Genomic DNA, 19,440 nt, shown 5'->3' on the forward strand with positions numbered 1-19,440 from the left:
TAGGAGTTTTCAAGTAATCATAGCATAATGGGTACGGTCTATGATAAGTGGGCACCTTCCATTTAGAGGAACCATATGGATTCCTAGCATGGGCTAAATCTTCATTGATTCGGCTTGATTTGAGAGCAACAAATGAAGTCGAATCATGATTGTTTGCAAGTGCACATATTGCTGAATTTTCATTGATTCGGCTACAATTATTAGCAATATGTGGAGCCGAATCACGAGTTTTAGCACCCGAATGCCTTGCTAAAATTTCACTAATTCGGCTATGGTCATGAGCGAAATACAAAGCCGAATTGTGGGTATTGATCTTTGCATAAGGTGCTGAATTTTCATTGATTCGGCTATGGTTACTAGTAACACGTGAAACCGAATCATAAGTATTAGCACTTAAGCACCTTGCTAAATTTTCATTAATTTGGCTCGAGTTGGGAGTAACATATGGAGCTGAATTATGAATAGGAGTATGGGAATATGGTGCTGAATTTTTAGAGCAATTGGCTAAATAATTAGCATTGTTATAGCCAATTCTCTCATTCATCAGCATGTCTTGTGGTGGAACCACATATTGTGAACTTATAGCCGATGAATAACAATTTATGTGTTGTATGTTGCTAGTAGCATCAAAACTCGAAGAATTTACAACATGCATCGGCTCTTGACCATAATATTCATAATTATGATGTGTATGATGAGGAGCATTAACAAAAGTATTAGCCGATGTAACATATCTAGTATCATTACAGCTAGCAACACCAACAGCTCATAGAACTTGCAAAATAACTATTAGGATCACAAGATGCATTTGTAAGTTGTACCTCATGTTGATTGTAGTAATATTGCGATGCAACACCTTGGTACTTCATGATTTATAACTTGAGCGCCTGGCTGAATTTTTCGATAAGCAGCGTAACTTGTTGTAAAATCGCAAACAAGATCATAAGATAGCTTATGGCGCCATTGAAGAGGAGTATCTCTTGAATATATCCCCATGCCTTGTTTTTTACTTTTGGTCTTCTCGTGAGACAAAATCCCCCATAGGAATCCAGACTTCATCTTGGTTGATTTCTATGTTTTTAACCAAGTGATGAACTCCTATTTGCCTTCTGCCAAAAGATATTGACCAGAGTCCAATTAGAGTTATTCAGTTTAGAGGTGAAGTTTATAGTCATGGCCATGTTGTTTGAGGAAATTAAGTTGCTGTCGATGTTTTATCACCGATAGCCTGCCACGGGGGTACCCAGGGCAGTATGTTCAGGCTTCGGCGTATGCCAAACACGATGGTTAATGCAAGACACAGTCGATTTATCCTGGTTCAGGCCCTCGATCGTAGATCGAGTAATAACCTTACGTCCAGTCGGCCTTAGCCTTTGCGTTGGATTGATTCTCAAGTGCTGTGTTGTACAATTGTTCTCTCTGTCTTAGGAGCCCTGCCCTCCTTTATATAATCAGGAGGCCAGAGTCCTAGTCGGTTTATAATGAGATATCCTAGTAGGATTGCTTAATAGTTATACTACTAAGATTACAGGGGAAGAATCTTAGTTGGACTAGATCTTCTCTGTCCTTTGCGGGGTATCCTATGGGTCCCGCATCGACAAGCCCCCGAGCACTTCATGGTTGAGCTCTGAAAGTCTCGCTTTGCTCCTTCAAGTCTTGTTGAGTAGGAACAAAATGTCATCCGAGTGCTTTCTGGAGTGAAACCTTGTAGCGCTTCTTGGGATCTTTGAATCGCGAGTGCTTTTTTAAGAAAAAATACATCCATCTAGTTGTAGCCCCCGAGCCTCTTGCTATTTGGAACAAGGAGCTGGAGGATCTTGTCTTGAAGTTGCTCTGATTGTTCATTGAAGTTTTAAAAAGAGCTTGAATATGGATCGTTCCGGGTTCTTTTTGTCGTAATGTCTTGAAGTGGTCCGCGTTGAGGAAATCTTTTGGTGACGTGCGCTTTTTCGAGGAAAAAGTGCACTCACTGAGTGTAGCCCCCGATCCTCTTGCTATTTGGAACAAAAAGTTGGAGGGTCTTGATCTTTTATGTTGTTTGAAGGATTTGTGTTCTGAAGTAGTCCCCGAGACTTGGATTATTTTGTTATCCGAGTAGTTTCGCGGCATGTAGCCTCCGAGCTTATGTCCGGGTTCTTTTTGTTTCAGGAAGAACTCGGATGCGAGGTCTTGGCGTATTCTTTGATAGTCTGCTGTTGCCAGATGTAGTTGTATTGTGGTGGTTGAGCGTAAATGCCTTTTGTTCACGGGTTGTACTGTGCTAGTATATTCTTCCGAATATGCCCGTCTTCGAGTACTGTTTCTTCTCGCCTGAGTCATCCATTATTGAGTCCTGTCTTTTCACTGTGTCCTTTGTTGGGCTTATTTCGTTGGTGCTCCTGGTCCATGTGCGCCGATCCTTTGGCCTATAAATACCGTCCCGGAGTGCTTGTTTTCATCCATTGGACATTCTGTTGAAACCTTCTTGGTTGTGAACATGGTAGTTTGTGAAGTAGAGCAGCCCCCGGGCGTATTTTGTAGTTCCTGTGTGTCTTGTCGTAGCTGGAGGAAGTCTTGTGATAGGGATTAGAGGTAGGCTAATCCCGCGACAGCATTGTGCCAGGATGTACGTGGTGGTAGATGGAGGAAGTCTTGTGATGTGGGCTTCGTTCCTTCATCCGGCAGTTTCGGGTTGATCCTCGTCGCCTGTCTTGAGACCGTCCAATGCAGATCAACATCATATCTAGCATCACATCGGTCTTGGGTAGACAGATGCCCGCCGGCCTTCTCTGCTCCATGTTGCCCTACCGTGCTGCCGATTTCCGCCTTGGATGCACTGCGTTCGTCCTTTGAAGAAAACAGTGTAGCTGATGGCGGTCTGTCCTTCCGAGTAGCAATTTGGGACACATAGTCATTCCAGAGCCTAGTCGTGTCCGTGTTCCTCTTTGCTACTTTGCTTTTCGTGGTGCCGAGTTCGTTGGGTCTTGTAGGTTTTGTAATCTTCTATTTTTGAAGTTGCTTGTAATGTAACGAATCTTGTCTTCTGAGTTGTCTTTGACTCTTCTATTGTGATCCCTGTCATTCATGGGACTACCGAGTTCTTTCTTACATAACTGGGTTCTTTTGTTACTCGTGAGGTAGCCCTTTCTTTCTTCTTGGTTCAACGAGTTGTTCCTGTGGTCATCTGATAACCCTGCTGTGTTGCTGCGCGGATAAGTCTGAAATCTGTCCGTTGGTTCGTACCGTTGTGTGGATTCGTGCCCTCCGTCGTTTTAGCTGCGTCGGTAAATGGACCGTTGTTTTCCCATGATGTGCTTTAACGGGCCTTATGGGCCGTTTGTATCACGGAGAAATCTATTTAAAGACCTTTTATCTTCTTTCCCTTGTCACCCAGCTCTTTCCTTTAAACCCTAGTTCTCAGAAAACCGCCGCCGTCATTATCGTTATCGCCCGAGCTCCATCGTTCTAGCTTCATCCTCCTTAGCGCCTTTGTTGCTTCTGCCAATTCATGGGAAAGAAGAAGACCGCAAGCAAATCTCAGGCGACCTTTGTGGACGAGGAGTCGTCGCTTTCTTTGATCGAAAACCAGGAGTTCGTGGCCATGAGGGCAGCTCAGAAGGTTTGGCCGGCTCCAACAACCAGCGAAGACCAGCTGCGCGAGCTCGTTAGTGATGGCTTGATCCAGGACAAAGTCATCGCTGAATGGAGAGTTCCGGGCGAGCATCGGGTTCCGGCCCTGGGTCCTGGTGAGATTGTCCTTTTTGTCTCTTTTGTCCGCGCTGGTCTCTGTCTCCCTGCTTCTCTCTTCCTTCATCAGTTTCTTGGGTATTTCGGGGTTAGTTTGAACCATCTAACCCCCAATGCCGTTCTCCATCTTTCTATTTTTGTCCATCTTTGTGAAGCCTTCCTTGGGATTCCTCCTTCTCTATCTCTTTTTCGTTTTTTCTTTCGCCTGAAACCTCAACCCCGCCGCGAGGAAACCAGTGTCCTTGGCGGTTGCGGGATTTAGTTTTGCCAGGGTCTCAAAATCAAGTTTTTTGATTATGACCTGGTCGATTCTGTCAAGGATTGGCGCGCCGAGTGGTTTTACGCTGCCAATTTGATCCCTTCTCTTGTTGTCCACTCCGGATCCGGTCCTGTGGCGAACGACCGGTGGGACAAAAAGCTTGAGTCTCCTGTTGAAATTCAGGCGATCCAACCTCTCCTTGATAGGATTAGTACGCTGAAACAGCAAGGATTGACCGGCTTTGGTATTGTCTCAAGTTTTCTTCGTCGTCGGGTTCAGCCCTTGAAAGAGCGGGGACATCTCGGCTTTGAGTATTCTGGGGCCGAGGATTCTTCGCGCATGGTCCCAGCTCTTGAGCTGACCGGTGAGGAGGTACTCGAGCGTCTCCAGAAAATGCTGAAAGGAGTGAGCGTCATTCCTCCTGCCGTCCCTGAGTACTCGGCCAACAACCCGCCACCAGCTGTGAGTTGTCTATCCTCCTTTTTCTTTTTATTTGAGTTCTTTGTGTACTCTTTCTGCGTCCGTTCTTGCTTAGTTCTTCTTTGTCTTGGTGTTTTGTCTTTTCTTTGTAGGTGCTTGGTCGGAACTTTGTTGATCCGATCCGCCTTGATGTTCTCCCTGCTGTGGCGGAGGCTGGGGATCATCTAGCCGGTACTTCTGTAATTAGTAAGTCTCAAACTTTTACAGCCCTTCCTGGGGTATCTTTCGGATCTGATGATCTATATGAAGAGTATGTTCCTCGTCTAGTCCCTCGCGGACCTCGCAGCGTCCCGAAGAGGGGGCGGATGGATGGGTCTTCATCTGGCTTGCCTGTCTCCAAGAAGCCTCGCAAACCAAGTACTCCTTCAGGTACTCCAGTTGTTGCTAGCATGCTCTTAGGTGAGCACATTTAGTACTTCTTTGTTCTTTTATTTTCATGTTTCTCTCTTGAACCGAGTACTTTTCATCTCTTTTTCAGCGGGTGCTCTGGTTTCGCTGGCTGAGGAAGAAGAGGATGATGAAGTTCCCCTTATCACGCGGCGGTGAGTTGTTTTTCATATTCTTGTCGCATTGAATTTTTCCTCTTTGTTTTTAATCTTAGTCTTGAACTTTTTTGAAGTAATCGGAGGTCGGGTGTGAGTTTTTCCGATGCTCTCACGCCGACTTCTTCCGAAGCTCCGGGGTCGAGTTCTTTAGTTTCTTCCGCCCCGAGCTGTATTGCTCCTCTGGTGCAGAGTTCTTCCACGGCTCCGGCTCCGGCTTCTTCCGTGGCTCCGTTGTCGGCTGTCCCGCTCCCGTCGCTGGGTGACGGGGACGTCTTCGCCGTCGTCGTTCCCCCTGCGAGGCCTTCTCTTGGCTTCGCAAGGAAAAAAGTAGTCGGGTGAGTAGATTCTTGCTTCGTCTTTTTGTCTTTTATCTTCCTTCCTCTGGTTCTTATTGGTGCTTCCTTTTATCACTTTTCAGTGCTTCGTCTTCTCTAACTTCTCCACCGACTTCTTCTCTGCCTCCCGCTGTGCCAACGAGTTCTGAGCCTCGAGACTCACATCATTCTGTTGATGAAGTCGCGGCGGGGGCTTCAGAGCTTCCTGGCGGAGTTGCGGGCTTGGTCGCTCCGGAGGTAACTGTGGCCGTCGCGCCGGGTTCTTCTGGGGATTTGGCTCCGGCTTCCCTGGAGGTTGCTCTGGTCGCTCCTGCTTCGCCCCAGCCGGCTTCTCTTTCCCCTTCTTTTGCCTCCGGCGGCCCTTCCCTGTCCGATGATGTGGTGCAACAATTCGATGCCACTCATCGGTTATCGGAGCTGACCGCAGCCTGGGGGAGCTTGTCGACCCTCGCGACTTCTTTTGGTGAAAAGCTCCAGGTAAATTTTTCTGCCACTTTTCTTTTGCATGCTTGTTTTTCTTCTATCCTTACGCCCCGTTTCTCTTTGCCTCTTTCTGCTCAGTCTTTTTCTCGTGATCATTCTGGCTTCTTTTTCTCATCTGAAAATGAGAGGAAGTTGTCTTCGGAGGTAGACGCTCTGAAAGCCGATCTTGACCTTCTCCGGGCTGAGTTGGAGACGGAGCGCCAGTTGCACCAAAAGGAGGAGAAAGCCCTTCACGCCCGGGTTGTGGAGACGGAGAAACAGAGAGATGCTGCGGTGGAGTCTGCGAAGAATGAAAGCAAAGGTGCCGCGGGTTCTGCCTGTTTCTTCTTGTATTTTGACTTCTTTTTCTGCTGACTTGTTCTTTGGTGTTCTGTTCTAGCTCTCCGAGTTGAGAAACAGAAGCTCTCGGAGAGTATTGATGAAATGAAGGCCCTTGTCCGTTCTAGTCATAATAGAGCCGAGGAGGTAAATACTCACGCTGAGGAAGAACTCGCCCTTGCTAGGCTGATTAGGCGTGGAGCTGACAGAGATCTTGTGCAGGCCCAAAAAACCATTGAAGGCCTATCTGGGAAGCTGGCGACGGCTACCGAGAATTGGAATGCCTTGTGGAAATCTTTTCGTTCGGTAGCCGACGTCCTCCGGACTTCGGCGGATGACGGGCAATCTTGGGCGCAGTTCATTCCTCGGATTCCGACTCGTTTCCAAGAGTTCGCGAAGAGGTGCGCCCAAGTATGTACCAAAAATGTGCTGGCCCAGGTCCGGGTCCTTGCTCCGGAGGCGCCTCTCTCCAAGATAGCGGAAGAAGCTGAAAGCCAAGAATATCTTGACGCCGTTGAAAAGATGGAGCCCGAGGTCGAAGATCTAGCCAGTAGGATTGTAGATGGTTTAAATATTGACCTTTCCCTCTCTGATGACAATGCCTGACTCGCTTGAGCATCCCCTTGTAATATTAAACTCCTTTTTAAATGAAGATTCTTTATTCTTGTTGATGTATTCTTTGCTTGGGTGCGGTTGAAGTTATTTGACTTGTTGAGTACCTTGTTCTGTTCCCGTCTCTGCTCCGCAAAACGGCTCTATGTGTTATTCTTACGGGGCCCCTTGATTTGTCGGGTACTTTTCTTTTATCGTTCCTTTGTGATTCGTTGAGTGCTTTGTCCGTGTGATGACTTTGTTAGATGTAGATCTTCGCGTTAGCAACCTTTCGCCCGCACTATGTAAAACGACTCGGTATAGAATGCAGCTTTGATAAACTTCGGCATCCGAGTGCTTTCTTGAGTGGTGCTTGTGCTTTTTTGAAGAAGAAGAAGTACCTCCATCTGGTTGTAGCCCCCGAGCCTCTTGCTTTTCGGAACGAAGTGCTGGAGGGTCTTTTGAAGTTAGATTTCGGTCGGCTTGGTTCATTTGCTTTTTGTTTCGGGTGTTAGCTTTTTAGCTACCCTCATCGGCGAGCTCAAGCGTCTTTTCAGCTATTTTGCTCTCGGCCGGAATGCTCAGGCATGTTTTCAGCCATTTTGCTTTTTGTTTCGGGTGTTAGCTTTTAGCTACCCTCATCGGCGGGCTCAAGCATCTTTTCAGCTATTTTGCTCTCGGCCGGGATGCTCAGGCATGTTTTCAGCCATTTAGCTTTTTGTTTCGGGTGTTAGCTTTTAGCTACCCTCATCGGTGGGCTCAAGCATCTTTTCAGCTATTTTGCTCTCGGCCGGAATGCTCAGGCATGTTTTCAGCCATTTTGCTTTTTGTTTCGGGTGTTAGCTTTTAGCTACCCTCATCGGCGGGCTCAAGCGTCTTTTCAGCTATTTTGCTCTCGGCCGGGATGCTCAGGCATGTTTTCAGCCATTTTGCTTTTTTTTGTTTCGGGTGTTAGCTTTTAGCTACCCTCATCGGCGAGCTCAAGCGTCTTTTCAGCTATTTTGCTCTCGGCCGGAATGCTCAGGCATGTTTTCAGCCATTTTGCTTTTTGTTTCGGGTGTTAGCTTTTAGCTACCCTCATCGGCGGGCTCAAGCGTCTTTTCAGCTATTTTGCTCTCGGCCGGGATGCTCAGGCATGTTTTCAGCCATTTTGCTTTTTGTTTCGGGTGTTAGCTTTTAGCTACCCTCATCGGCGGGCTCAAGCGTCTTTTCAACTATTTTGCTCTCGGCCGGGATGCTCAGGCATGTTTTCAGCCATTTTGCTTTTTTGTTTCGTGAAAACAACTCGTTGGAAGTCATGACAAGATATGCTGTGGATGAATATCATCTTTATTGATCATGAGTATAAACTAATACATATGTTTTTGAAGAGTATTGTCTTTCGTTGATTGTGAACATAGGTCCTTTGTGGCTTGCATGTCTGCTTTTCCCTGAGTTGTTTTTACGCATGGAATCTTCTTAGCTGGCTGATGTGCCATGTATTGCTGACTTCTTTTCCATCTTCGGTTATTAACTTGTATGTGCCGGGTCCGGTGACTTTTGTGACAATGAACGGGCCTTCCCAAGGACTGAGTAGCTTATGTCGTCCATCAGTCTTTTGTATCCTTCTTAGCACTAAGTCTCCGACTTGTAGTGATCGAGGTTGGGTACTTTTGTTGTAGTGCCGTCTTAAACCTTGTAGGTATCTAGCTGATTGAAGGGTAGCGTTTATTCTGACTTCTTCTGAGCTATCGAGTTCTAATCTTCTTGTTTGTTCTGCTTCTCCTTCATCATATTGTTCTATTCTTGGGGATGTCCAGATCAAGTCGGCGGGTAGTACGGCCTCTGACCCGTAAACTAGGAAGAAAGGTGAGTGGCCTGTTGCTCTGCTTATTTGAGTTCGTAGCCCCCATACTACTTTCGGTAGTTCTTCAATCCATTTGGACCCATAGTCCATTAGTTCTTCGTATAACCTTGGTTTTAATCTGGCTAGTATGAGTCCATTAGCTCTTTCTACTTGTCCGTTGGCTTCTGGATGTGCAACAGACGCATAGTCTATACTGAAACCACAGTCTTATGCCCAGCTTTTAAATTCTGTAGCTGTGAAGGGGGAGCCTAGATCTGTGATGATTCGATTTGGCATGCCGAAACGGTGCATAATGTCTTGGATGAACTCGACTGCTTTGGTTGCGCTGTATTTCGCGAGTGGTTTGTATTCAATCCACTTGGTAAACTTGTCAACCGCCACAAAGATGTACTCGAAACCGCCTTTTGCCTTTTTCAAGGGTCCTACTTGATCTAGCCCCCAGCAGGAAAAAGGCCAAGCGGGTGGGATGTAGATAAGATTGTGAGCTGGTACGTGGGCTTGTCTTGCAAACATTTGGCAACCTTTGCATTTTCTAACAAGCTCTTCTGCGTCTTTCAAAGCGGTTGGCCAGTAGAATTCGGTGCGAAATGCTTTGCCAACCAGTGTTCTTGAAGCGGCATGATTTCCACAGCAACCTGAGTGTATTTCGTCTAGGATCTCTTTTCCTTCTTGAAACGAAACACATTTTAGGAGTACTCCTGATGATGCTGCTCTTCTGTAAAGTTTATCTCCTACTAGAACGTAGTTTTTGCTTCTGCGAACAACTTGGGTGGCTTCTGCCTTATCTGCTGGTAATTTATTTTCTTTGATATAGTCAATGAAAACTTGAGTCCATGAAGTGTTGATTATCAATATCTGAACACCTTTAGCCTGAATTTCATGTGTTGTTTCACCGGGTTGTTTGATAGAGGGAACTGATAGCTCTTCTATGAACACACCGGGTGGAACCTTTGCTCTGTCTGATCCGAGCTTGCCAAGGACATCTGCTGCAATGTTGGAATCGCGTAAAACGTGTAAAATTTCTAATCCTTGGAAGTGTTTTTCAAGTTTCCGTATTTCAGCACAATAAGCACCCATGTTTTCTTTGGTGCAGTCCCAATCTTTGTTGACTTGGTTGATGACCACTGCTGAGTCGCCGTATACGAGTAATCTTTTTATTCCGAGGGTAATCGCGACTCGTAGCCCGTGGATGAGGGCTTCATATTCTGCTTCGTTATTTGTAGCTTGCCATAATATCTGAAGGACGTACTTGAGTTGTTTTCCCTCTGGAGAAATGAGGAGAACGCCTGCACCGGCCCCGCCTAGTTTGAGTGATCCATCAAAGTACATCTTCCAATGGTCGAGGATGGTATCTGATAAGGGCTGTTGAATCTCTGTCCATTCGGCCACGAAATCGGCGAGGGCTTGAGATTTGATTGCTTTCCGTGGGGTGAAATTGATGTCCAGAGCTCCAATTTCAACTGCCCATTTGGATATGCGCCCTGTGGCGTCTTTATTGTGTAGGATGTCTCCAAGTGGAAAATCTGTCGCTACGGTAATCTTGTGGCTTTCGAAATAGTGGCGAAGCTTCCGAGAGGTAATGAGTAGAGCGTAGAGTAGTTTTTGTACATGTGGGTACCGGATTTTGGATTCTGACAGTACTTCGCTGATGTAGTATACTGGACGTTGCACTTTATACGCGCGCCCTTGTTCTTCTCTTTCTATGACTATTGCTGTGCTGATTACGGTGGGAGTGGCCGCGATATATAGCATCATATCTTCATCTTTCTTTGGAGGTGTCAGGATAGGCGATGAAGTGAGGTATTCTTTAAGTTTTTTGAAAGCTTCGTCGGCTTCTATTGTCCACTCGAACTTGTCTGTCTTCTTTAGTAGTTTAAAGAAAGGTAACCCCTTTTCGCCGAGTCTTGATATGAAACGGTTGAGGGCCGCCATGCATCCTGTTAGTTTCTGCACATCTTTGACATTTCTAGGTGGGCCCATTTCTGTTATAGCTCGAATTTGCTTGGTGCTGGCTTCGATCCCGCGCTGACTGACCAAAAATCCGAGTAGTTGTCCTGAGGGAACTCCAAATACACATTTATTTGGATTCAATTTCCATCTCCATTTCTTCAAGTTTTCGAAAGTTTGCCTTAAATCTTCAATTAGAGTGTCTGGGTTTTTTGTTTTCACCACCACATCGTCTACTTATGCCTCCACATTTTCACCGATTTGATTCCCCAGGCAAGTCTAGATAGCCCTTTGGTACGTGGCGCCAGCGTTTTTTAGTCCAAACGACATGGTCTTGTAGCAGTAGGCACCAAACGGGGTGATGAAAGATGTCTTGCTCTGGTCTTCTTCTTTTAGTGCGATCTGGTGATACCCTGAATAGCAATCGAGAAAAGATAATAACGCAGATCCTGCTGTCGAGTCAACTATTTGGTCAATGCGTGGTAGCCCGAACGGATCTTTTGGGCAATGTTTGTTGAGATCTGTGTAATCGACGCACATACGCCACTCGTTCGTGTTTTTCTTCTGTACAAGGACCGGGTTTGCTAGCCAGTCTGGATGTAGGATCTCCTTGATGAACCCGGCTGCCATCAGTTTTGTTATTTCCTTTTTAATTGCCGCCTTCTTGTCGGGTGAGAATCGTCGTAGCCGTTGTTTTACAGGTTTGGAGCTTTTGTTAACATCAATTCTGTGCTCAGCCAACTCTCTTGGGACTCCTGGCATGTCGGCTGGCTTCCAAGCGAAGATATCTTTGTTGTCCCGAAGAAAGTTGGTGAGCGCGAGTTCCTATTTTTCCGAGAGGTGAGCACTGATAGTTGCTGTCTTGGAGGTGTCGCCCGTGCCTAAGTCGATTCGCTTGACATCGGCTTCTTTTGGTGGTGCGATGATACTGGGTTTTTTAGCTGGTATTTCTAATTCTTCTTGGCTTGTTTCTGCCGCGATTGTGGCTATTTCTTTTCTCCCATTGTCAGCTTGTGCTTTGGCTGCAATTTGGATTGCCTGAACGTCGCAGTCAAAAGCGCGCTTTAAATCGCTTCGAAGAGAAAGGATACCGTGGGGTCCCGGCATCTTAAGTAGTAAGTACGGATAATGTGGTATTGCCATGAATTTGGCCAGTGCTGGACGTCCTAGGATTGCATGATATGATGAATCGAAATCGGCGACTTCGAATTTGATAAACTCTGTTCGGTAGTTTGAAGGAGTTCCAAAGGTAACAGGTAAAGTAATTTGTCCGAGTGGCATGGCTGCTTTGTCGGGTACTATTCCGTAAAAAGGTGTGCTTGTTGGTGTAATCATCCCGGCGAGTTGTAGTCCCATTTTTCTTAGAGTTTCTGAAAAGATGATGTTAAGCCCAGCTCCTCCATCGATTAGTACTTTGGTGACAGTCATACCAGCTATAGTCGGATCCAGAACCAATGGATAATGGCCTGCGTTTCCCACGATAGTCCATTGGTCTTCCCTGGTAAATTGGATAGGATACTGTGACCAATTGAGGTATCTTGGTGTAGCCGGTTCTGCTGTCATAATGGTCCGCAGTGCTAGTTTTTCTTGATGTTTGCTTCTGCAATCCGGAGCCCCTGAGAAAATCACTGCTACCGTTCCCCTAGGTTTTTGGAATCCTTTGTCCTCGTGGTCGTCTTCTTCTCTTTTCTGATTGTCCTCTTTGGTGTCTTCCTTATTTTTTCTTGTGTATTGATCTTTGAAAGTATAGCAATTTCCAATGGTGTGTCTCCCGTTAGGGTGCAATGGGCAACGTATGTTTTCAATGTCATCATATCTTCTGGGTTTGGTAAACTTCTTTGATTTGTCGGCCATTGCCACAGTATTGTCTGGTCTACGTTTTCTTTCTTGATGTCTGCTATTTCGATGATTTTGCTTGTTCGAGTTGTCCTGGTTGTTTCTGTCCGGGAACCTTTCTCGGGTTTTTTCTTCTGCAGTAATCATCTTTTCTACTGTCCGTCTGAATTCTTCATTGTTTCTCGGATTTTCTTTGCAGAAGTCTTGAAATTGCCACCTAGCCATGATTCCGTGAGAGAAAGCTTCAATTACTTCTCGTTCGGTTATGTCATGCACTTGGGCTCGTAGTTCGCCGAATCGTCGATAATAATTTCTAAGACTTTCACCTCCCTTTTGCTTGAGTCCTTTTAATTATACATGGGTGATTGGATGTGTAATGATTCCTGCAAAATTTTCACAAAAAGCTCTTTGCAAATCCTCCCAATTTCTGATAGATCCTGGGTTCAGTTTGTCGAACCATTGGAGAGGCATGGCTTCCAGTGCCATGGGAAAGAACAGGGTTTTGATATCGTCATCTCCTCCGGCTAGTTCGATTGATTGTGAATATATTCTGAGCCATTGCCTTGGTTCAGTTTTGCCATCATACTTGGAGTGGTTAGACGGTTTGAATTTGTGAGGTAATCGTGCCATTGCAAGCCTGTTCGCGAAACAGGGGAATCTGTCGTGTGTCTTGGTTTCTCTGAATTCGGATTCGGCACTTTCTTCTGGCCAGCTGTCGTTCTGACGGGAATAATCTTGCGAGATTGTCTGGGTAGGTACCCTACTCCTAGTCTTCCTTGGTTGTTCAAATCGGTGGCTCTAATTATGTTCCTTCCTACTTCCTTCGTCATGGCTTCCATTCGGCCCAAGTCTTTCGAAAGCGGATTTCCTTTGATTTTGATCTTCTTGCCTACGGGTTGTTGATCTTGCGGGTAGTCTTGATCGAGCTCTCTCTTTATGCGTTTTCGGGATCGTCGATCGGAGCAAGTCCTGGAGCTGTTCATACTTCTCACTGGGGTGTGAAGTTTTTCCGAGTTCTTCTAATGCTTCTCGAATCTTATCGTAAGGTGTATTCGCCGTGCGTCTCCCCTCTACTTCTCGTTGCGATTTTCTTTTGTCGTACTCAGCCAATTCTGACTCGTATCTGATCCAAGCTTCCCTGCGCTGCCTAGCACGGTGTTGACGCCCTTGCTTTAACTTGTTTTTTCTTTCTCTAGCTTGTTTCTGACTATCTGTTTCTCCGTCGTAGCCTTGGGCGAACGGTGATATGTTGGATTCTGATTCATCTGATGATCTGACATCGGGTGCTTCTGGGGGATTTAATGGTGATCGCGGTCGTCGAACCATGAGCACTTCTCGCGCATGAGTCGCTCTGTTATTGGCGTTAGCTTTCATGCTGTCGGAGTTGCTAATAACTTTAGTGGATGCCTCGGTGTCGTAGATCGAGTCTCCTTCTTGGTAGGGTAGAATTGCCGTCGTCGTCGTGCCGACTAGTTGGGTACTGCTGTCCTCAGGAACAGAACCTGGCCAGTGGATGATGCAGTCTTGGGATGTTATTGTTAGCACGAGGCCCTCCTGAGCTCCTGTCAGTGGTATCCCGCATCTTGGATTAAAAGATCTTTCGAACTGTCCTTGATAGGATTTTGCCATGTTGTCGAGTCCAAATGGAAAAGAACTCGACTTCTTGGAAGAATTCTGAGGGTGATCCGAGTTGTTTTGGGATGTGCTCTGGAATCTTGCCAAAAAAGAACTCGGATTCTTGAAAGCACTCGGATAAAACTTCGCCTTGATGTTTGAATTCGAATCGGATACGAGTGGCCGTGAAATCTGATTTGAATCGGATACTGTGAGCTGTGCGAATCTTCTGGTGAGCTGATCCGTTGTATTTGGTGAAATATGAAATTCTTTATGATGATCTGGATCTTTGAGGAGATGGCCCTGAAGCTTGCCGTTGTTGTCTGCCTCGCAGATCCATGAGCCGAAGATGAAAGTTGATTCCGTCGGGAAGATTATGTTGTCGAGGTCCATCGAATTCTTGGATGCAAAGTCGCCGAAGTCCCCTACCTAGCGCGCCAGCTGTCGATGTTTTATCACCGATAGCCTGCCACGGGGGTACCCGGGGCAGTATGTTCGGGCTTCGGCGTATGCCGAACACGATGGTTAACGTAAGACACAGTCGATTTATCCTGGTTCAGGCCCTCGATCGTAGATCGAGTAATAACCTTACGTCCAGTCGGCCTTAGCCTTTGCGTTGGATTGATTCTCAAGTGCTGTGTTGTACAATTGTTCTCTCTGTCTTAGGAGCCCTGCCCTCCTTTATATAATCAGGAGGCCAGAGTCCTAGTCGGTTTATAATGAGATATCCTAGTAGGATTGCTTAATAGTTATACTACTAAGATTACAGGGGAAGAATCTTAGTTGGACTAGATCTTCTCTGTCCTTTGCGGGGTATCCTATGGGTCCCGCATCGACAGTTGCCTTCAAAAATAAAAAATTTCTAGGCCACTAAAAGACCCCTGGAGGCTCCAACAGAACGTAAAATGTCAAAAACATGAAAGGCAGTTGGTAGAATCTTCCTGATAAATGCTGAGTCAAAGAGTTATTTCTTTGTCTCTTGAAGACAAACAATATCACATGTCAATTCAACAGCTTTATCTTTGATAGCGTCCCATTTTCTACTAGCATTAACCCCTCTAATATTCTAGCAAAGAGTATTCCATTTTCGCATCAACGGACTATTCATTAAGATAAGTTAAGACCGGTGGCTTCGCCAAGGTCTGACAAGATTCTAAATGTTAGGAAGTTTTGAACACTCATTTCAACAATAGTACAAAATAGGTTCAAACTTACAACTGATGACCCTAATATAGAAGCTAGGGGACTCGATTCGCTCATTTCGCTGCGATGGGAAAGCCGGAAACGAATCGAATCTTGGGAAACGGTGACCTCGTCCTGCAGCTGCAGTGCAGTCTGTGGGTGTCTCTCTCCGACTCCGACTCCTGTTCGGAGCATCGCGAAGGTGACGACCGTCTAGGGAGCACCGAATCGTGGAAATGCAACTCACGGAGCAGATCCGGGGGACGTAAATCGATAGAAGCACCTGCTTTTTCACACCACCATGCGTCAGGGAACACGATTTAGTGGAGACGAGAGGCGCACGCATGTGGAACTGGAACGGAATCCATCGGTCGTCTCATCGTCTTTTTTTTTCTAACAAAAGATTTGCATATTTTTGTAATTAAAAAGAAAAATTTAACCATACACACGATATATTTCTAATGAGCATCCTAAGAGGTCTTACGGTTGTAACTGGCAGAGTGTTTTAAACTTCGATATTACATAAAAGTAAACAACAGAATTAAGAGCAACGCAGTAACCTACGGAGCTGGACGTCTCCGCTACTGACCGCGCGATCATGTTCCATCATCCGAGAAGAGTCTTCTACTAGTCCTAGCATTGGTCGCCGGGAACAGCACGTCCAGTGCTTCCACTTCGCTCGACGTCAAGTTCCTTATGAAAAAAGTCGTCGTAAGCTCGCTTAGACGTGGATGAGATTGCAGCTGTCGGTGGTGCAAAGCCCATCCTCTGCATGAGGAGTACCTCGCTCCACTTGGAGGTCGGAATGTGCGCCAGCGGCTGAGCGGCAATCTGTCTGCTCCGTTTTGATAGGGGTTGCCTTATGGTTGTCACCTTCTGCCTAGGTGGGCTGGCGATTAATGGCGACATTCGCTCGAGCTATACCTCCTTAGTGAACCGTGCGAGACATCGAGCAGCTTCGTGTGGTGTGGGCATCGCGTCGCTAGGTGTGGTGCAACCATCTGGAACGTCGGTTGCTTGTGGCAGCCTTTGCACCGGCGACATTAGGGAGAACATATGTCCACGACTGGTGCTTCAACCTCAGGCTGTCGTAGCAGGCAGAGTGTTAGGTGTTGCTGCTCTGTCGGCTCATGACGAGCGAGGCGGCGAGCTCCCCCAGCATCGGTCGTCTCATCGTCACCGCATAAGTAGAGAGCAGAGAGGAAGGAGAGCAGCCGGCGGCGGCGACTGCGAGTCCACGAGCCAGAGACCAGACCACGCCAAGAAAATCGGGGGCGCCATGTCGTCGCAGGCCTACGTGGACCACCACCTGCTCCGCGTCATCGACGGCTAGACCAGTGTCCAGCGCCTCACCGCCGCGGCGCCGCCGCCATACTCGGCCACGACGGCGCCGTCTGGGCCCAGCCCGACGCCTTCCCGCAGGTCGTCCGTCTCATTCTTCTCCATTTGTTGTTCTTTTTTGGCGCATAGTTCCCCATTTGTTGTTGTCGATCAGTTGTCACGCTAGGGTAAGAAAGCGAATTATTCCTCAGATTGGCGTGGACGCCGCGCGCTAGTTTGTGCTGCCTTGACTTCGCTAAACACAGTTGAGAAAGTTATTGGTATCAAGTGGTCAGACCAACATAGAGATCATTTTCATATTTGGCGTCAAGTCATCATATGTCTAATTTCTGAAAACATGACTGTGAATGCTTTCGATGTATTAACTTCTATAAGATGCTTCATGCTCATAGCAATTTCAGTTCATACATCAGAAGTTTCTTCAGAAGTTTGATCTGTACTTTCGATCTATCAACAGGTTGTGTCAATTCAGATTCCCCAATTCATACACTATTTCAGAAGTTTGATCTATTTTTATTGCAACATCGTACGAATATTTTAGATCTACATTTGCAGGTCAAACCCGAAGAAATCACTGACATAATGAATGATTTCAATAAACCAGGCTCTCTGGCGCCCACTGGTTTATACCTTGGGGGGTAGCAAATACATGGTTATCCAAGGTGAACCTGGAGTTTTCATTCGAGGGAAGAAGGTTAGGAGTTTGGTGTTTGGATTCCATTTCTTATTGCATTGGCATATTCTGTTAAGATGCACTATTCAATTAATATTCATGACGTCCTTTTCACAAACAAATGATCCACCACTAGATTTCATTAAAGAAACTACTTTGTTGCAAGTTTCCATTGACATAACAAATTCCTTATTGGTTTGCAATGCAAATAAGTTCATAAAGAAACAGCAAAGGACAATGGAGCATAAACTATATTCGTTGTATGGATATGGATTGGGGAATTAGAATGTTATATCCTCTTGTTTCCCAGCAGTTGTTTTCCTGGGCCTTTATTTTTTACCTATCCTTCGTGTCTTGGGCCTTCTTCCGTTCGATGATATATTAGTTGAGCTTGTTGGTCATAATAACTTGCAAGGTAGCAACTCTGTCTCGAATCATACATTCATTCTGCAGTTACTGGCCATCTGTCGGCTTCGGCTTGTTTTTTCTTTCAAAAAATCTGATGGGCGACCCATCAGAGACGTGTTAATCCAAGTAAAAATTTGATCTACTTTGAGTAAAGAATTAACTGCAGGCAGAATTCATCCACGTGGCCACTGGAAGAACATTTGATTGATGCAGTTGTTTGCCTTTCAGGACTCGCAGAACTTTGTCAAGTGGAGAGCTGTTGTCATTCTGTTCCATACGCCAAATGATGCGATCACCTTGTGGCTTAAAAGTTACAACCATTGCTTTCAGTTTCAGTTAGCTGTAATTATATATTTTTTACATAGCAGCTGCGCAAACCAGGATACCAGATGTGGTGAATGGCTTTTATCGGTACATCAATCAGTCACAAGGCCAGACCCAAAAACTACATTTATCAGCCAAAGCCTAAGGAGTGAAAGACTGAAAGTGAAGGAAACACATGCAAGAAGAGCAACAAAAACCTTCATATTTTGGTGTAAGATGAAAATATGACCACCCCCTTTAATTTCTCCCTGGAACTAGAGTGGCTAGACTTCATTTCAAAACGTAGTAGTAGGTGTTTCCTGTACAGTGCATTTAATTATACTAACCTGTAAGCTGTCTTGATTGGGGTACTCACTGCCTCGTGTTATCGATTGTTTGCAGGGACCAGGTGGGGTTACAATCAAAATGACCAATCTGGCCATCATAACTGGGATCTACGAGGAGCCACTGGCGCGGCGCCTGGCCAGTGCAACATGGTTGTGGAGAGGCTTGGTGACTGACTAACTTGTTGATGAGGGCTTCTGAACCCGAAATCCGTGCGCGTTTCCTTGAAATCTGCCACCTATCCCTTGGAATTTGAATAATAAAGAGTGTATATTTGGATGAGGACTGAGACTGAGCACACGGTGGTTCCTCGTTGTATTTATCTCAGTGGCATCCTACATTTTTATGGGGATTAGATTATATGTAACCTTTCAACACACTGGTTGTGAAGTGAAATGCTGAGCAGTCTGTTCATCCTGGAGACCTGGTGACTGACGTCAGCTTGAAAGCAGTTCATCTCTGTACACTGTACCTATAAGCATGCCATATCATCTTCGTCATCCATCCATATCAGAACATTGATAAGAATCACTCATCTGTAGTACTCATTAACCGCGTGTTTCAGTTGCTCCAGGCGCATCATGCCTCTTAAATTGAACGAGCTAACTGAAGGAATCGCATTGCATCATTTCTGGGAGTGGGAGGAGTCACATGAATCGCCTCACTCTCTGGGGCTCTGATCCTGAATCCTGTTCACTGGGCTGGGCATTGTAATTACGTGCCCTGAGAGAGCCTGAACCTCGTGCTTTGGAGTAAATTCCTTTGGATGGGAAAGACACGGTCTGACAACATTCCCAGAGCCAATTGCGTTGTGACGTCGTGCTCATTCAGAAACAGTGAACGGATTACATACCTACAGTACCCCTTGTCTCTCTCTCTCCCTCCATTGCTTCTTTCAGTTCAACGCTAGTGTTTTTTTTTTTTTTTTTTGCACTTGTCTTCCGAAAATTTCACAGCTCAAATGGAGAAGCAGAGCAGCGCATCTCGTCTGAATCCTGACATGTACAAACCAGCTGTGAGAAGAGCTGCATGTTGAGACAGCAGCAGGCAAATGTTGTTCTGGATAGAAATCAAAGGCTCTCCTTTGGGATTGGGAATGCGAGTGAGGACCATGTCCGAGGAAATTTCCATACATATATAGTTGCTCTTATACTTTTAGCAAAAGGCTGTTCCAAATGCAGCCATTTCGTTCCTACTCCACCCTTTGA

At 45.9% G+C, this 19,440-nt stretch overlaps 1 pseudogene; it reads left to right on the plus strand.

The window, feature by feature from the left end:
- The first annotated feature begins 15,249 nt into the window (after window positions 1-15,249).
- On the plus strand, window positions 15,250-18,647 carry LOC136460162 (profilin-2-like; annotated as a pseudogene).
- Window positions 18,648-19,440: the final 793 nt, after the last annotated feature.

The sequence above is a fragment of the Miscanthus floridulus genome, chromosome 6, assembly GCF_019320115.1.
Source record: "Miscanthus floridulus cultivar M001 chromosome 6, ASM1932011v1, whole genome shotgun sequence".
Taxonomy (NCBI): domain Eukaryota; kingdom Viridiplantae; phylum Streptophyta; class Magnoliopsida; order Poales; family Poaceae; genus Miscanthus; species Miscanthus floridulus.